Source organism: Micropterus salmoides, unplaced genomic scaffold (assembly GCF_014851395.1).
Source record: "Micropterus salmoides isolate LMB-PRFRI ecotype aquatic unplaced genomic scaffold, ASM1485139v1 Ms_hic_scaffold_12, whole genome shotgun sequence".
NCBI lineage: Eukaryota > Metazoa > Chordata > Actinopteri > Centrarchiformes > Centrarchidae > Micropterus > Micropterus salmoides.
In genome coordinates, this window is record NW_024040263.1 from 31,703,809 (window position 1) to 31,718,938 (window position 15,130).

The following is a 15,130-nucleotide window of genomic DNA, read 5'->3' on the forward strand; positions in this document are numbered from 1 at the left end:
TCTCTCCGCCAAACAATATAGTCCGTGTACATCTGAGTAGGCTGGAAGTGTGATGATGAATCTGGTTCATTAGTTGTTTATCCACAGGTGTGTGTGGGCTACTTCGTGACTCAGCTGCAGACTCGGGGTCTGCAGCAATCACTGAAAAGGACTTAGTCCAGCGGGCCATTGCGCTTTGGAATAAAACCATATCTTTGATTGAATTATGAGAGTCTGCGTTTGAAGGGCCACGACGGTAAGTGAGAGTTTAGTCGCTTTTTATTAGGCCTGCTTACAGTTTTAGTGCACGAGTGACTACAGCGTTTGATACAACAGCTGTCTGGTATATCAGCGACGTGTGGTTCACTTGCCTTAATGCCCGAAGGTACGTAACGCCAAACTCCATTAAAAATATAACCGTGTAATGTTGGCTCGTTTACCTGCAAAGGTAGATATACCGCGTTAAAACCGATTTAAGTCTTTTTAGAAGTCGACAGACTCCAATGGCAAACTCGGCATACATATGATATAAAAAGCACCGGAATTTCAACTACAACTTTAAAATGTAAGTGTGTGTGTGTGTGTGTGTCCTCCATTGCAATGAAGCAGCTTGGTGCTAAGATAAAAAAGATTACATCGCAGTAAGTACTACTTTGTTGTATTTAAATCATATATTTTGTTATATTGTATTTTAAAAATAGCTATTTTCTACATTCCGCATTAAATTTACACATTTCTGAACGGAGTTTAGCGTCACTTCCTGCCCATTGCAACAAATGACCACATCGGCGTCTCTCAATAGCCAGGTACCGGCTTAGTTTGTTTATAAAAGGCTACAGATCTTAACGCCTACTTGTAAAATTATCTTAAGTTTTCAACTGGTATTTATTCACTATTTAGCATGGATATCGGGTTTAATCCCAGGCATCAAAGTTGCTATTTTGCCAACAAGATCTTTCTTTGGGATGTCATTATGTCGGCATTTCTGTGAACAATAGCCTTAACTAACAGATATTTTAGGGAAATTCAATTACTTGTTGTGTCCTATGCCAGTGTGTATGCGCACAGGTACAGTTGTGTGGGGTACAGGTGTATGTGTTTGCATACTGTGTGTCATTTAACAAGTGCAACTGCATCACCAGCTGTGTGCTATATGTGTAGCTGCACAAATGACTGTCCATGACTGTCTGCTGTTGCGTTTATGAATGGCATTGTGCAGTATTGTCCATGCTACTGCTTGTGGCATCATGTCTCCACTGTGAGTGTCCATGCAGTGAAGTGTGCCTGTGGTGTAATGGACATTTCTGCTGCAGCAGCACTCTGAGTGTTACATAACAGATTGTCCTCTGCATCATCCTGCAGGCTTCCCAGGATTAAATAAAGACTCCGTGCTTCTCCTTGGCATGGTAGAGCACTTTGTGTGTGACATGAGGATGCACCTCTACTGCTCCTATCAAAGCCAGCTCCAACAATCATTCAACACATAGAAGCAAAGGGGTTCATACTTTGAGCCCTCTGCTTCTTTGTGTTGTTTGATTATTTCTACGCCATAGAACAAAATAATAACATGGGCCTCTCTTTGATGAACAACCACACTGTGCTGATTTCTGCTTTCTAAAGTCACTTTGTGGCCCTTTCTCTTAGACAATCAAAGATGTTTTCTGCAAATGACAAAGTAATACAATTTTCTTCCCCAGTTTTTAGCATGGTGATGTACATCTCAGTCTAGATGGGATCTGTTTCTCTCCATTACAAACTACAGTACACTGTAACACAGCAGTTCCATGTTCTCCTGTAGAGGCTGATGCATGTCTTGAATTACCTATTGCTGCTGCAATAGGCAGCTGATACCACTGCAGTGCGTGTCTCCTCTAGTTAGACTGAATTTGGTTTTGCTGGATATACGCTATTTTAAAGAAAGACAAATTAAGAATTTCTGTAAGTTTAAGGATGAAAAGCTCCAACCAATCAGTATTTTTCTAATCACATCAAACATGGATAACTAGATGTTCTTATTAATAAGACACATGAGTTGTAACCATTAAAACAGGATCAGTAATCTTATGACTGGGTACCATGCCACAATATCATATGATTGCTTGACGAATGAAACTTAAAGTACAAAATGACCTGTTTAACTGAATTAGGTGTGCAAAACCTTAGAAACACAATCATTATTATAAAAGGCTACACTGCCAAAACCTGAAATAAGATAAATCTTTGCAAAAAAAACTGTCAATAGAGATGTAATTTGCATGTATTTCCAATATTGAATAATTTCAGTGAACTAATTACACACTTCTCTTATGGAAATAATTCAAAGTGATGGCATATGTTTTTTTTGTTTTGTTTTTTTATTGTGTACAATCAATCAATTTATCTTGACTTCTTTCTCACAGCAAATCACACTGTAGAAGCAGTTAGCTATAAATTCCTTATTAATTTCACTAAAATAAATGTTGAAACTCAAAATGTTCTCAGGTGAATAACTTGACTATAATGGTAAATGTCTGCTACTATTAAATGTTAAAATGATATATTTTAGTATACATGTAAAAGGGTCTGATACTATTTCTTAGATGTCGGTTGTATCTCTGCTCTAATTAACCTCTGTATCTTGCAGTCCACTGTTGTGTGTAGATATATGTAAGCTATGATGACACAGACAAATTATGTATGCTAAGTTAGACTGATGTACAGATGTGCTTACAACTCTTGGCTAGTACAGCTTTAAATTGTTGCAAGTAAAAAGGTAAATCTCTCCTGCTCTCCTTTTTTATGTGGTTCTTGATGAATGGAACTTTCAAAGTGTTGCAGGCTTATTTCCTACTATGCAGCATTTGCCTCAGTTGGCAGTAGAGCTAAATCTATCAGATCAAGTTTCTGCGTGTCTACTTCAGCCACTCCTTGTTCAAGACTCTGCACTCGGATGAGGTTGTGCTTGTTTGTATGGAAGAGTTTGTCTGTGTGTGTCATGATTGGCATTTGTGTGTGTGAGAATGTGTCTGAGGTAATTGAAGGTCCTCCTCTGCCCAGACGTGTCTGTGGGTGGGATATAAATATATCTCCAACCACAAAAAGGGTTGGACAAAAAAGGTAGTGCGCCGCATTTTTTAACGTGCAAAGCGCGTCTGATCGGGCCCTCACACAGCACGCATTTTTTGGTCCACGATCTGGTCTTCAGATCCTTCAATTCGCATGACACCAGAAGTTGGAGAGTTTTCAGTTTGTGCAGTGAGATTACAGGAATGAATATCGGTAAGATACTTTTTTTTAAAGTGCAAGGATATTTAGATGTGTCTTTTAGCAGTGGAAGGTAATCTGAGTTACTTTTTGAGCAATGTAGAAACAGAGTGGCTTTATTTAACCACTGCAACATGATGTGATGTTATTGCTAGAATTATTGTAAAATATATCCATGATGATGGACAATTTCTTGTTTCTTTCTTTTTACACATGGTAGCTCCGCTTTAAAGGGGCTGTATGTAGTTTTTCAGTAAAATTATTAATAGATCGTATTTTCACTGCCTTTTTGTCATTGGGTTCAAAAGTCACTTACAAATTAAGCACACACCTGTTTTCTGTTCCTTGCATCAGCGACTATTCCTAATGTGAGGACACTGGGTCGGTATGGCGCTCTGTGCACGCTCCCGAGGCTCATTCAGACTACAGCGACCAAACTGCAGCCAACAAAATTCAGTCCACACTCCCAGTACACCATAAACTCCACGTAAGGATAAAAACAATAATTAAGTTTTATGTGCTGAAGCCCATCAGACCAAACAGAAAATATGGTATCGATTAAAAACACAGTGAACATCAGAAAGGCTAAACTGAGGCTCATTGTTGACCATTTTCTCTCTGCTCGCCGTTCGGAAGCCTTGAGTTTGGCCGATAGGGCGCCACCACGTTGAGTTTTTGCAAACAGCGGCACCGAACGTAACCATATTTGGACGGGACAGTGGAACTAACGGCGTGTGTGGAGCGAGCTAGCTTGCTTAGCTAGGTGCATCTGTAATTCGTGTTAACTGTCATTATAACCGTGATGATAATTTTGTCTTGCAAACAGTCTTAAAACTAAATGTACTCACCAGAGAAAGTGAACAGTAGTCACTCTATCCTGATTGACAGGTCGCCATGGTAACGAGTTGTCAATCATAGATAATCCCGCCCTGAAGCATTCTCTGCTGATTGAGACCATAAACTCATTATGAAATAGTTTACTGAAGTAACTATTCAGCTGAGAAGTAGCCTCATTTTACCTTATTTCTAATGGAGCCAGACTTGACTGTTTGCAACCAGAAGAGTCGCCCCCTGCTGGCTCTTCAATAGAATGCAGGTTTAAAGGAATTCCGCATTGGCTTCGCGTCTCAGACCGGGAGCTTCCCGCCCCTACATGCGCACTGACCCCTCTTCCTTAAAGGTTAGGGTAACAATTTTGGATTTATTCACACAAAACCTTTTAATAAAAGCTTCTTTCTTTTCACATTTTTATTTACAGCATATTTTGAAATGTACAGTATATTGTAATAGGCTGTACATTAAGTTATTGGGAGAAAACTGGTAGTTCTATGTAAAATCAGACCCCCGCATCCCCGTATCGCCAAAACTAGCTAGCTAGGCAGGAGCAGCAAGGCCGAGGAAGAGCCTCATGTTTACATGGCTACGTTTGGGACTATCTGAGAGTTTGTGGAGGAAGATGAGGACTCGACAACTTGTGAGGAACTAATGGAAGGTTGGGGGCATGTGGTTGACTTAAAAGTGGGGGTGGGGATTATTGACAACTCTGTCATGAAAAGTGAAAATAAATGTAACAATATGAAATGAAAGTGACATAAATACATGTTAAATGATCAAATAAATAAAAAAGAAATGTATTATGAAATAAAAACAGGCTTTTGAATTTATTGATTACTTTGGGGCCCATATGTTATTTAAATATTACCTGATATTTGTACTATTTTTAGTTTGTCATTCTGCTGTTTCTGATATTGCTGCTGCAACTAATTCTGTTCTAGTTCAGTGTTAGCAAATCTTTAAAATGCTGAAATATTACTTTCCTCAGGCAGATTATCTTATTTCATTTTAAACGGCCAACTCTGCTCTTGATTTTGCATGTGATTGGATAATCAAGAACTCTTCCTCTCGCATTATGTTTGGTGAATACAGACTTCAAGTCACCTGATAACCAGGTTAGTGATGGCGGTTTTCCAGGATCACCTCAGTGAAGCCAGGTAACCTGAAGCAAGCCTGACGAATTGAATTTCAGGTGTCCTCCATGTATTGATGTCAGTAATGGAAAAAGCACAAATCCTTCTAATAATCCCCAGGGATTATGCAGACTTGTTGCAAACAAAATTTATATGATTTTTGTGAGTTTCATCATTTAAGTTCCCTAGAAATCTTGTTGGTTGATAACTTTAATAATTTCTTTACCATCAATATAGAATTTCACTGGTTACAAAAAATAATCTTCCCTCCAAATATAATTATTTGTTTGAAACTATTTTAAATATGCAAGAAGACCAGTGTTACTTCCTTATTGAGTACTGTCATTAGTTGATTAGAGTCCTCTGCAAATAATATTGGAAATGGTGTTGGACACCAATTCTGTAGATAAGAAACAAGGGTCCAAAAAAGGAACCTTGTGGTACCCCACTCTTTATCATAGCTCTGTTAACATCTTGGCATCAAACGAGAGATCAAAGAAAATACCATGCAAACTTAATTTTGCTTTTTGCAAAAAGCAGAATACATTACATTAATACACAAGATTTTCAAAAATTTTGGAAAAGCGCAGAAGAACTGAAATGGATCAATTGTAAAAGATCCAGGATCACCTGATATTTTTATTTTTTTGTGGAATTGCCTTTACAAGTTTGAGATGAGGAATAAAACCAGTTTCCATGGACACTGCAAAAATATGTGCCAATGGTTTCATAATTGAGCTCGTTGCCACCTTAACAAGTATTCACTAATTCCGTCATGCCCTGAAGCAGAATGATTTAGCTCGGTGTGTGTGTCTCTGTCTGTCAAATAGCAACTCATGGAGAGCAAACTATATAATAAGCTGTTCTGCCTGTGTGTGAATGGTGACTGCAGATGTAGTATAAAAGCGCTGTGAGTGGTCAAAAAGACTAGAAAGGCGCTATACAAATACGGAGCTTTTACATTACCAGTCTTTTAAGAAATGGAAACTCCCATATTCACAATTTGCAAGCTATATTGTGATGGATATTTACCATCAAATTATTTTTTTTTTTTTTTGCTGTCCTATTTTGTTTTTATACATCTTAAACTTTGCAAGATATAAAAGTCTAGGACATAAAATATATTTTTGCATAATTATTTTATTTTTGATTAATTCTGCCAGCAGTAAAGCATTATTATATTTATCCAAGTTACTAATGGAATGCTGTATTAAATTATTTCATACATACTGTATTTACAGATTTTTTTTTCAACATGTTTTTAAATATACATTTGTTATTTGAGTTAAATGTAACTCTGACGTCTTTATCTTGATTTTATATATTTCCATCAATCATGGTATGTTGGAAGATTGGAAAGTGATCTGAAATATCTGTGTATATTCCTGAATTTGACATATTCAGAATAGAATTATTTCTTAGGCTGTGAATATTAAGATAATATAAAATAACAAAAAAATGTTTGACTTTGTTGAAAGGCTTCTTCACTCCCTTTTGTTGCCACATTGCTGAGACCCCTCATGCTGTCATCACATGTATGTTGACCATACATTTACATGTAAACATGGCCAGTCTAAATGGTTTATTAGTCATCCTGTTTGATTCAGCTTAGTTCTTTAAGCTGTTTACGTGTGGAGGGAAGAGGCACTACTATTTTCACTACTTTTTTGTGCATGCATGTCACTGTCTTAAAAATGTACAATTTTAAAAAGACATGCAAAATGTTTGGAGCCATAATATTACTGATCTGGAGAACTGCTCTAAAGGTTTTCTAGGGTGTTTTCACAGAAACACTGCCAAGCAAACAGCATTTCAAAGATGTGCATTTCCATCTCCTTTCTGCTCATAATAACTGTCAGACACGTACAGTACATTGACAGAGATTCATTCTGTGTTTGCCCTTCATTTGTCACTCCAGTGTTTCCTTTCTCAGCCTTATCTGAAAAATGTGTACGCGTGATGCATGTTTGTTCATGCATGTGTTGTCCTCTGAGTCTTAATTCAAACCACGCGACCATGTTAGCTTCACTTGTGAAATACTTCAAGGCCTTTTGTTGAGATCAAAAGTTAATCAGATTATTGTGTTAATTAATTCTTATCTGTACTGCCAAACTGTTTGGAAAAATGTGGAGAATTTGTATGAGATTCATAATTGGTGCCTTTGGCTTTGGGCCAGAGTCACATGGTTTTGGCTCATAGAGACATTTCAGTTGGAAGCAATTAATCTTCAGCAACATGAAACACACTAGATCAGTCAAATACATTACCATGCAAAGGGCCAGATCTGAAGCACTGGGCTCTTCTCATTTCTCTGTTTCGTGTCGACTCATCTACTTTCTCCTCCGTCATCCTGCCTGTGACCAGAAAATCGATCTCAGCGCACCATCTTGAAGGTCGTTCAATTCCTAAAATGCATCTTGGGGAAAGAGGAAGCTTGCAGGAGGAGCTATGAACTACTATCCAACGAGGGTTAAAGTCAAGGGCAACTGGACTTGGTGGAAGATACTGGAAGACGTTTCGTCCCTCATCCAAACGAAACGTGTTCCAGTATCTTCAAGTAAAGGAAGTGAAGGGCTACAAACAAGCTGTTTTCAAGCGGTTCAGAGCAGAGCTTTCTGTGGGAGATGGGAACTCCCTTTGGGCTTTTTCACTTTGCAAACCTGTTACATGCACGAAAAAGAGAACTCAGTAAAGGAGAGGGAAAAAGCCACTAAGCAGAATACCACCTCTTTAAGATTCGTGATAAAACTTTCTAACATTCACAGTTTGTGTAGTGCCTCATAGAGCACTGTTCTAACTGCATTCATGACTGACTGATTTCACCTTGAAATTTCAACTGCTATAAGTTGTAGTTCCCTTTTGCTACTCCAAAAAAAAAAAAAAATGATAGCAGTCGATAGGTGGGATAGATAAGAAGTCACAGAAATAAAACTTTTTTACATGGTGTTGTGCTGAGGAGGAATTTAAGAAGTCTCACAGGCTGGGGTGGCTTTTAGTAATCTTCGGGCTCTGCAGGCACCGGTAGATGGGTAATAATGATCTTCTGAGAGGTTCTAACCACCCGCTGCAGAGCCCTCCTGGACTAGGCCGTGCACATGCCATGCTAGGTGGCGACCTTTCCAGTCAGGATGCTTTCTGTTGCTCCTCTGTGTAAAAGTAAACAACAACTTTGGGACGGGAATTTTGCGTTCTTAAGTGTCCTTAAGAAATACAGCCGTTTCTGAGTTTTCTTTATATGATGCAATGTGACCTTGACAGGTTCACTGGTTCTCTGATGCTAATTCCCAGGAACCTCAGCTCCACTGACGTTGACAGGGGTGTGTTTCTTTGTCTCAGTTTCCCTAAAATCAATGATCAGCTCCTTGGTTGATGTTGAGCAGTAGGTGGTTCTTTGAGCACCACTTAGTAAGAGTCCTCATCCCGATATGAAGTCTTATCGATGTTTGTTGTGTGTTTGCAGACTACACCGCCATCATGGACTGGATTTCAGAATTCTCTCCATGCCAGGGGATGCAGTTGTACCGCATGAGCAAGGGGGAACTCCGGTGTTGAGGTGTGACCGCTAGTCCAGACTGTCGGGTCTGTTTGGGAGGAAGTCCAGTATCCAGTTGCAGAGTGTTATATTTAAACCCAGAGTGCTGAGTTTGCTGATGGGTTTCATGGGAGAGATTGTGTTGAATGCTGAGCTGAAATCCGCAGACAGCATTCTGATGTAGGTGTTGTTTTTCTCAAGGTGCGTGGAGATGGCATCCTCTGTGGATCTGTTGGTTCTGAAAGCAAACTGGTGAGAGTGCAGGCTGGCTGAGATGTTCTTTATGTGCTGACAGTGGCTGTAACATTATCCCACTACTCGCTGTCTCCATCGAGGAGCTCCTTTTTGTGAGTGTGAGTGTTTGCAGCGGAGAATAGGAAAAGATGTGAAGTTTTCAGTTCAGCATTAACTGTACAGGCACCTTTTTTAGTAGGTGTGCACTCATTGAATTGAATCGCAGTTCAACTTGTAGTAGTGAGGTGATCCGGTAAATTGGTGATCTTTTGCCTCAGTCATTTTAATAGCGCCGACTCGACCGTAACTTCTCCAAAGAATTTAGGCTTCTAATTCTCAATTTCCAGCCGCAACTCTGGTTTGGAACAAAAACTTTTCACTCTCTGGAGTTTTTCTTTTCCAACTCCTCCACCACCCACACTGAGGTATTGAACTGGTCAGTGATGGAGGCTGGTGCTATAACCAACCACTTTTTAGGTTCAAAGACTATTAAAAACATGTAAAATAGGACCTACTGCGTCAGACCTGTAGAACAAAAAGGTCGATCACTGGTTAATTAATGCAAAGTGTCATTTGCCTGCTAATTTTTTTTTATGTTAAGTTCAGGAAGTCTAACGGGTCAACAACACTGGTCAGAGTGTCTAGGTGATACAACGGTGACACTGAAGAAATTTATATACAATTCTCTCATAATGGAGCTAAACCCGTACATCATATCCATTTTAGTTAATTCCTTGAACAGAATGCACATAGCCTGCAAGAACCTACTTGTCAAAGGTCAAAGAGAACCCCTCAGGTGCTGCTTTATTTGTGACCAGACCTCTTCATGAGTTCTTCTGACAGCTTCACACTATCAGAGTGACAGAGAGACAGAATTAGTGCAGGAAAGGGGGCCAGTGTGTGTGCATAATAGGGTTTCTTGTGTCCTTGTGAAAACCAGTTAGTTTAAACTGTAGAAATGGCGACATTTTAGCTGCAGAATAATACGTGGACAAGCATTAAAGGAAAAAAACACCAGTAGCAGTCCTAGTGCTTGGAACAAGGTCTTTGCTAGTCTGCTGGTTTAGTTATTATTCAGTCTGTTGGCAGGACATACTTGACCAATTTTCTGTAATCGTACTTGGATTGTTGCTCTCATTTCTACCCCCTCCCTCTACTTTCTCCTCCTAACTTCCTCTCCGTAAGATTACATGGGTTGCTTTCCATTACTCTCGTTGCCTCTTTCTTCTTCAGTCCAAAACCCCTCTCTCTATTCCCCCTCAGACTCCTGCAGCCAGTAACAGGGAGGGGGCCCAGTGCTGCTTAGGAACAGCCAACCCTTTTGAACCGGTCAGTAATGGCCACTCCTACTTCTTGGGGGGGTTAAAGTGGTCGACCCTGACCAGGTTGTGATTACCTGCCGCGCACACACACATACCAGCTCTCTGTAAAGACGGACATGGGACTGACTATCGCCTCCCACACTAGACCTTGAGAAAGGTGAGTGAGAGGGAATGTCTTTTCCCTCTGCTGTATTAATGTGCCAGAAACAGCAGTTTGCATCCACTAAGTCTGTCTCTCTCATATGCACACGCACACTTTCTTGTTACTGCAGCACTGAGCAGCATGCTCATGTTTCAGAACCAAAAAGGGAGGTCTCTCTCTCTCTCTCTCGCTCTCTCTCGCTCTCCCCCCTCCCTCTCTCGACCACCATCACAGCCTGCGTCGTCTTTCCTCGCATGTGAGAAATGGGATAAGATTTGACGCAGGAACTTGCAGTGAGGCGTGTGTGTGTGTGGTGAGAGTAGTGGAGTGAAGAGGAGGGTTGAGTTTGTGTGAGGACGGCCAGCCGAGCGCATGTCCGTCTGAAGTGAGGAGTATGAGTGAGCTGAAGGAGCTTCCATGTTTTGTTTTGTTTTTTGCTGGATGTGTTTTCTGTGGCAGTGCAGCTCTGAGGAGACAGCAGAGTAAGTTGTCTTCATCAGTGTGTATGTATTCTGGACAATTGGTCTTCTGGAAAGCAAGAGGTGACTGAACTTTGAGTTGGCTGTTGCAAAACAAGTCAATCATTTAACATTAACTTGTGTCATGGTAGATCATTTCCAGCCAGGTGGCATACATTGTTGTACATAATTTATTTTTCTTTTCATAGGGAATTTGTTTTATTGTAGTAAAAGCTTATTTTGTGAATGTCAGGTTGATTTTTGCAGTATTTAAACATTTGCTAATATCATAGACTTTTTTTTTTTCAGCATTTACAGGTTTATGTGAAGTCCAGGACAAATTCCTGTACACGTCGTTATCATAATAAGAGAACAGCAATTGGAACTTTTTATTAAGAGAATGGGTGATGGTGCTGCAGCCAAACTGAAGACACAAAGCAGTGATGCAGGCTTTCCTCTGTAGTCTTTGAAGGTTTGATGGTTTCCAGATGCTTTGAGAATATTGCCCATGTAACAAAATCCCTTCGCCCTGTATCAACGAAACAGTCGAAGCATTGTTTCACGGAACTTCATGTGGTGGGTTTGCAGTTGTCTTTGTTTAAATGTGGTTAGTGCATTGACCAGTGCAGACCTTAAATCAAGTTCTTACAATATTAATTTGTCAAATCCATCCCTAAGACAACATTTAGCAAACTGTCAAAATATCTTTTTGGCAGCAAAATTCCTTTTTTAATGTTTTAAAGTCATCTCAACATATTTAAATTATCTAATTTCAATGTTTGACAAACGTATGAGATCTAAATGATGAGTAACTACTCTAACGTCCGTCAGTTGCTTGAGGTCCCCAGTGAAGCTAACTGTAACAAGTGATTAATCCCATTGGAGAATGACATAACCTGCTAGTGATGCAGTTCAGTTGCTGGAGCTGAGGAGGAGGCTCAGTCTGTATAAACAGGATCATACAGACATTTAGAAAGCAGCGGTACGTGTAACGGGTCACACAGGGAGGCCTCGTAGGAACAGATAGAAACTTTTTAGATGTTAATGATGATTTTGAAGTGTGAAGGTTGTATTTTATACTGCAAAAACATTGACAAACAATGATGTTTTTAAAAAAGGATGCCAATGTTTGTTGAGCGTAGTGATTTGAAAGAACACATTATCATTTTCAGGAGTTTTGGTCCACAAAATGAAACCACAGTACAGCTGAGACTGTGTGAACCTTTCTGACCATGTATGGACAGATCCGGTATTTCAATGATACTTCAAGTTGTCATTGTGCAGTAATATGCTCCCCGCATTTCACTATTATATCTGATGTTTCTGCTGCATTAATGTGTCGTAGATGTTTAAAGTTGAGCCTATTTTAACTACTTTTATTGGATGTTTAATCTACAGCAGTGCCTCATATTCTATGAGATTATCATCGTTGCACTATTTGAGAATCTATGGCATGTTATTTAGAACCATATTACCCAGATCTATGACAAAACCTTCATTAAGTTACTACAAGGAGGTTTTAACTGGTTATGAAACAGTCTGAATTTAATACTGATGCCTCTATGTGACCTACGTAAGCCAGAAGAAAGGCTGTTTCTATATAGCCTTATTATTCTAAGTACCTGTCACCAGGTCTGAATCCCTGAGCCCGTCTTCCACAGGAAAACAACCGGGGGCGCTACTGTAGGATACGCTCATGAGTCGTATTTGGAGGTTGGTTAAAACAACCTTTTTGTTGTCGTTTAATAGGGAATGTTATTAACTTGAGCATGTCAACTGTACTACTTTACTTTGTTTCACTGTCTGCGTATTAGTTGTTAAACTTGCATAACAGCAAATGGATTCATTATCTTGTTGCTGTGGATCCTGCAAAAGGAAATGCCCGCAACTTACTTTAACTCACTTTTCTACTGCAAATGTGCAAGGTTTGTTTAAATTGGCATTTGACATTTAAATTCTGGGTTGAAGTAAAAGTAACACATCCACTACTACAGGACATCACTTCTAATATGGCTACAGTCCACTCCAGTCATGTATCCAGGTATTGATCCGTTAAGCTAGTGGTGTCTGAGCTAGAGCAGGCCAGCTAGCTGGTTATATAACAGCTAGATCCACACTGTATAACCTCAGGACCTGACTGAGTCAGGAGTGGCAGCAAGCCAAGCAGCTCTGTTCCTCCATCTAGTACTTTTGTTGTTTCTCTCCACGCCACTCTCACTGTCCAATAGGAACACTCTCATTACTGTAATGCTGCGCCTCTCTATTTCAGAAGTGACGCACCATTTTTATACAGTTAAGATTAGTATATAACAGTTTCTCCTGGCACTGATGCATTTTCAGCTGCTTTTATAGGGTTTGTCATATTCATGTCATAATATTTATATCAGAGAATACAAGGATATTAAAGGTTTTTAAGTCACTCACAGTCGCATTCATCTTCCCTCAGAATGACTAAGCGGTTTGTTTTTCTATGGCAACCACTTTTGCTATGTTGGGAGTTCTTTGTTTGATGCTGTGAGTGTGTGTGTGTGTGTGTGTGTGTGTAGTGATACCAGCTCTGCGTTGGTGTGTGTTGCTGTAATGTGATGCAGTGGTGACTCTTGCCAAGGGTTTCTATGAAGGAAAGGTGAGCCTGCTGCCTCATGCCTGTTAACAAGCTCCCTGGTTGGCTGTGTGCCCAGCTGGGGGGGGGGAAAAACCCCATCCGCAGAGAGCCTGCATTCTTTTACATCATGAATTAATCAAATGGATTCAGTTCAAAATCACTTCAGCAGGAATCTTGCTCTGTCAGGTGGATGATTAAAGCCTGGTTGGTTGTTGCCTCTGACATTGCAGAGCTGTTAATGCTGCCGCTGCACACAGGACAGACCCCAGCAATGTAGCCCACTAGGGTAGCAAGCTAAAACCTAACGACCGCTCGCCTGCTGGCCCAGGACCCCTCCTTCCTGAAACGCTATAGGATGCTGGATGTTGGGGTTATTTCTCAACTTTAGCCGTTGGTGTAAGCTCATCCTCGTTCTGCTTGATGTAACTCAGTGTTCTCACTAAAATAGCTCCTATGCAAAGGCTTTGTTTTGTTTTAGAGATGATCGGATACTAATATCGGACTCAAATAGCTGGATCGGGTATCTGACAAGGAGGTCGATCCATTCAATAAAGTTAAACGCATACTAGGCCATGTGTTAGCAGTGCGCCGGTAGACCTGAACAAGTCCATGTGAAATTCCCTCGGTGACATTTCTATACCACACCTCTTCTTCATGTTTATTTCTATTCTCAAATTTCACACTAAGCAGCATTTTAAATTTCTATTAATTCCTATTATGTTCCGTTGTGTCCTCCTTCACCCAGCTTCATTTTCAATGGACAGTGAAAGTACACGGACTGAACATTGTGAAATATGTTTATTCACTGGCGCCTCCTGGTGCAGTAAAATTCAGATTTACAGGCTGTAGCAGCTAGGAAACACTGTTACTGGTGATCCTGATGAGACTGAAAGGAACCATAAACATCTGTTGGCTGAGGACTTTGGATGAAGTCCTACTTCAACATTTCTGTACCCATTTACAGCAGAAAATCGCACTATACTTGAGAAAATTTATAATATACTTTTTATACTGACTGCACCTATGTCTGCTCAGCGTGTGTGTGCGTGTGTGTTCACCTTCGTACGTCCCAGTGAATATTCACACTTAAACAATTACTAGTCACTTTCTCCGAGGTCCTCAACAGCGCTCTTCGGAAAAATATCAGGATGCAGATTTCAGAGCAGTTTTACCTGTGTGTCAAAAAGACTGCACATGCATCTGAAATGTTAAATGTGATAAATAGTAAATGGTCTGTACTTGTATAGCGTCTTTGTAACGCCCAAGGACATTTCAACATGCAGTCGGGGATCAAACCACCGACCTTCCGCTGCAAACAGGAGAATGGTAGTAAAAGTTTATCATATGTAATTTTCAGTTTGATAAATTGATGCACAAATATATGTAAATTTGCTCAGGACATGAGACATATTGGTGAGTTATGTAGTACAGAAGGACTAAAATAAGATTATCCCCAATAATGTCAAAGAGAACTGAAGAAGCAACATCCTCCCTGTGACAGACAGAAACTTGCACTAACAGCATGACTGCCGTGTGAAATACATGAACACTGATTGTACGTAGATGTGTAAAATGCTACACTGGAGTTCCTTTGTACTTTTTACATGGTGCAGCTGGTGATTTCTCTTTTTAACCAGTGTACAGTTGA

At 40.0% G+C, this 15,130-nt stretch overlaps 1 protein-coding gene across 5 annotated transcripts in view; it reads left to right on the top strand.

The window, feature by feature from the left end:
• Positions 1 to 92: 92 nt before the first annotated feature.
• The window catches only part of LOC119899812 (microtubule-associated tumor suppressor candidate 2-like), a 65,444-nt gene continuing 50,406 nt past the window's right edge, over positions 93 to 15,130 (top strand). For 2 of the 5 annotated variants that reach the window (XM_038714591.1, XM_038714595.1), the window contains exon 1: positions 10,684 to 10,901. The gene's annotated coding sequence lies outside the window, so the exon portion shown is untranslated. Of the gene's footprint in view, positions 236 to 8,649; positions 8,743 to 10,683; positions 10,902 to 10,939; positions 10,962 to 15,130 lie in introns of those variants that run through there. The other 3 variants (XM_038714592.1, XM_038714594.1, XM_038714593.1) reach the window with 3 other exon arrangements.